Source organism: Diabrotica virgifera, chromosome 8 (assembly GCF_917563875.1).
Source record: "Diabrotica virgifera virgifera chromosome 8, PGI_DIABVI_V3a".
NCBI lineage: Eukaryota > Metazoa > Arthropoda > Insecta > Coleoptera > Chrysomelidae > Diabrotica > Diabrotica virgifera.
In genome coordinates, this window is record NC_065450.1 from 30,090,920 (window position 1) to 30,095,932 (window position 5,013).

The window sequence follows — 5,013 nt, forward strand, 5'->3', positions numbered from 1 at the left end:
TACTATACTACTGCTACTATGATTATATAAAAGCAAAACTTACAGAAAGATCCTTTAGTATTTCTTATTAACTACTAACGTATTACCCTGTTTTAACTTTATCTTAACTATTAAATTAATGTTCAAACACTAACTAACTATATCTACAGTATAATTACTTAATTTATAACAATTTTAACGCGATGATTTAAGATTTTTATGAAAAAACCTATAATTACACCCATCGCCATTTTTCCATAAACCATAAACTTTCAATTAATAAATTAAAATCGTCTTCTTGTCACTTCGTGTTCTCACTTCTGAGTAGTTCTGAGTGACTTGTGACTTCTGACTGACTCTGACCTGACGACCTGAGGACCAGACCATAGACTTATATATTATCATAGACAGAGTGTCATTCAGAACGAAGTGACGACACCATCTTTTTTATTTGGCTTAGTGCTGTTTCACTCTTACGCATAGTAAAGCTGCGACAGTAATCCTCTCCTTCTGTGCCTATACTCACACTTAATGTCATCTTAAGGCGGCTGCACAATTGACCGGGAACGGGAACGAGAACGGAAACAGGAACGAGAACGGAAACTGAAAGCATCAGCAGATTCACAATTAAATGGTAAAGAGCTGTTTTGTGTCACTGTCACTTGTGCTATTAATTATTTTTCTTCTCAAAATAAATTTTGTGGAACGATCTTTTTCTAATTTTATTAAAAGAACATGTCTGTTAATCTTGGAACTAATTTACACAATATGTGTGCAATCGCAAAGGTTTGTCAGCATAAAGATAAAAAGCATATCATTCAAATATTTATATTATTATTGTATCTAATTACCATATAAGTACGTACTATGATCTACATCAATTATACGAATGAGGACATTTTTCCAATAAAGAAATCAATCGTTCGTCATTTATTTTAATGCAAAATGTATAAAAATTGTCACTAAAACTTGATCACACACTTCTAATAACAAATTTTTATTGGGCATTTGACAGTATTTTTAATACTGCCTTCTGATTGGTTCCGGGAATACAACGGGAACGAGAAAGTTAAAACATGGTCAACTTTCCCGTTCCCGTTACCGGACAGCTTCTCGTTCTCGGTTATTGTGCATCTACAACATTAATTTACGTAGAGGTTAACTTTTTTCCCGTTTCCGTTCTCGTTCCCGTTCCCGGGCAATTGTGCAGCCGCCTTTAGTTTCGTGATACAATGTGCTAGAAAGAGATACCGCAAACCAGTTTTATTTATTTTGTTGGATCCTTCTATTAATAAATTACACCAAATATTAAGCTCATAACATCAGCTTACCTAATAACATAATTTTCCATCTCATGTAATGATAATTGCCTACCCTAAAGAAAGTATTAATTCACTTCTGTTTGATTCTATAATTTTTAACTTTCATCCATCATACTTATTTAGGGTAAATTATTTTTAATCCCAACAAATATTTTTCACTACTGTTATTATTTAAATATTAACTTAAAATTTATTTCTTTTGGCTGAATTAACTATACATATTAGATTCTGTCAAAGTGCGGTGTCAGTCTGGTAATGACATCCTTCCGGAGGCCATTCCGATCAGTTGTCACCTAAACTCTGCCATGTAATGGGGCTAGTACACGTTGGGCCAATCAGTTGGGCCAAGGAGTTGGGCCAACGTGTACAGGACCACTTGGCATGAGTTTGCGATTGGCGGTCAGCGTTGGTCTACAAACCGAATCTTGTCGGTATTTGGTGCACAAATCAAAGGATTTTTGGGACTTGCGCGATCTGCCAAACAGCTGTTTGGTTATGAACACTGAACACGTTGTTGTCGTTGAGTTTAAAATATTTGTTTTCTCTTCTCACAATACTGATACTGTTTATAAGTATTAATTTTAAGGTTGTGTTTTAATATGAATACTTTTTTCGGTGTAAAAGCACCGTCGTTTGCGCCATTGTTTTTTAATCACTCTTGTTTGGTACACTTTTCTATAAGCATTGAACGCCTTGTACAAATTAATTGCGGCAGCTGCTACAGTCTCTACATCCATATCCATAATCAGAGTTTGTTTTTTGTTTATCCACTAAGAAAGGTTAATGCAGACTGATAACTCCACCAACGTGTAATCACCATGTATTCACTGTTCTTACTTGGCCCAACGTATTGGCCCAACTCATTGGCCAACTAGTTGGCCCAACGTGTACTGGAGCCATAAGGTTCTACCTACAATTTTCCAACCAATATGGCTGATGTCATGTGATGCCAGGGGTTAATCGGGAAATATTTTTAACATCCTTCAAAATCAGATAACACAATGTAACCCCAACTGTTTAAAATCAATTTAAGGGGTTTTACCCGTAAATTTTGGTGGCTTAAAGCATGTAAACCTGTAATAGTCCATTCTTTCACGGTTTTTGCTCTAAATTTTAAAGAACCGCTTGGATTGACATGAAATTTGGCATACGCATAGCTTACATGTCAAAGAAAAAAAGTGATATTGTGCCCATAGAGGTATATATTGACATAGAGAGAGCCTACCTTCCGCGCTTCCTGTCGACAAGATCTCATGGACTGGTTTGCTGCATCTCTTTCTAACACATTGTATCGAAAATCTCTGATGACATTCATTGTGAATATAGGCACGGAAGAGGAGGACAACTGTAGCAGCTTTACTATGCGTAAGAGTGAAACAGCACTAATCCAAATAAAAATGATGGTGTCGTCACTTCGCTCTGAATGATACTCTCTCTATGCTAATATATAACTCTATGATTGTGCCGACGTGTGCTTTTGCCCTGGGGGTGACTTTCACTCCCTCTTGGGGGTGAAAAAATATATGTCCAAAATAACTCCGGAAATGGGTAAACTGACTAATTTTAAGTAACTTTTGTTCTATAGAGCTTTTTCGCCAAGTCAACACTTTTCGAGTTATTTGCGAGTGAATATGTTCATTTTTCAACAAAATAACCACATTTTTAGACGGTTTTTCGCAAATAACTCAAAAAGTAAGTATTTTGTCGAAAAAACCGTTCTTAGCAAAAATATAGCCTATAAAAAAGTAAAAAAATGGTGTACGCGTTAGGTCTCTGAATCTCGTAGAACCAGAGTTATAGCCAAGGAAATATAGATTCATATTCACCAAATTTCAAATAGAATATTTCGACGTGAAATATCCAAAAAATTAAGCACTTTTTGGGGAAAACCCATTTTAACTTTTTTAAAGTGTTTAAAAAAAGCTTTATTTCTGTTTTTACGAAAAGTTTCTAGCATTAAATTTAAGCAAGTTACGCTCAAAATAAAGTTGGTCCCTTTTGTTTTTGCAAAAAAAATAGGGCCACCCCCTAATTAGCAACTTAAATGAAATTAATCGTTGCCGCTCCATAAATTATTTTACTTATATTGTGTCTATATGATCTGTAAGTTTCATCGATTCAAAGTGTTTATTTTTGAACAAATTTGGTTTCAGAGTAAAATTTTTAAAAATTTAAATTTTGAAAAATATGCTTTTTTCAAAATAACTTAAAAGTTGTTAGAGATACCAAAAGTCTCGAAATACAAAAAAAGTCAGATTTGCTTTTCTGAATATCATGTATTTTTTTGTTTTTCTGTTAGACAAAAATTGATCAAGATTTGGTGTTTCTAAATTTGCATACATTCGTGATCAGTGACTCGTTCAACCCCTTTTAACTACAGCCGTTTCAATAATAAGGACTTTGAACCGATGAAACTTACAGATCATATAAACAATATATACACGAGTCAAGAAACTTGGGGGGTGATTTTCTCGATTTTTTTACCAAAACCAAAAGGGACTAACTTTATTTTGAGCGTAACTTGTTTAATTTTGATGCTAGAAATTTTTTTTATAAAACAAACATGAAGCTTTTTTTAAACACTTTAAATAAGTTTAAATGAGTTTTCCCCGAAATGTGCTTAATTTTTGGTTATTTCACGTTAAAGTATTCCACTTGGAATTTGACGAATATGAACCTATATTTCATTAGCTATAACTCTGCTTCTACTAAATAAAAAAAACGTGATATATTCACTATTTTTTAAAATTTTTTATAGGCTATATTTTTGCTAAGAATGCTTTTTCGACAAAATACTTACAATTTGAGTTATTTGCGAAAAACCGTCTAAAAGCGTGGTTATTTTGTTGAAAAAATTAACATATTCACTGCCAAATAACTCGAAAAGTATTGACTTAGTGAAAAAACTCTATAGAACAAAAGTTACTTTAAATTAGCCAGTTTATCCATTTCCTGACTTTCTTTGGACGAATATATTTTCACCCCCAAGAGGGGGTGACAACCACCCTCAGGGCAAAAGCACATATCGGCACAATATCACTTTTTTTCTTTGAGTTGTTAGCTGTGTGTATGCCAAATTTCATGTCAATCCAAGCGGTTCTTTAAAATTTAAAGGTTTTGCAATATTTTACCGTTAATGAATGGACTATAAGTATAACTATCTATTCACTTTTTTGCTTTGTCAAAATTTAACCTCACGTTTGTTTTACTTATAGAGTTATACTTATTTTAGGTGATAACACTAATGATGGAATATTGATTCCGAAAACGTTTTGTGATACAGCCCTTTTTTAGGGATTTTAAATACATATACCTTTTACAAAATAAGGTTTTTATTTTTTGTGATTTATGGTATACAGCTAGTACAGGAATTTTTCCTTGTGATATTTTTACGCATATTATCCGTATATCTCAGAAACTGTACATTTGGCAACATCGAAAACATAAAATTTTAAAGCACTGGTCCATCGAATAAACATAACCAACATTTTGTTACCATATCGTATGGGGTGTTACAGATATCTTTATGTTTCCATACTTTACGCCCGCACTGTACCTATATTATAAAATAAATATAGTATTTTAACCATAACATAACCAACATTTTGTTACCATATCGTATGGGGTGTTACAGATATCTTTATGTTTCCATACTTTACGCCCGCACTGTACCTATATTATAAAATAAATATAGTATTTATTAAATTAAATC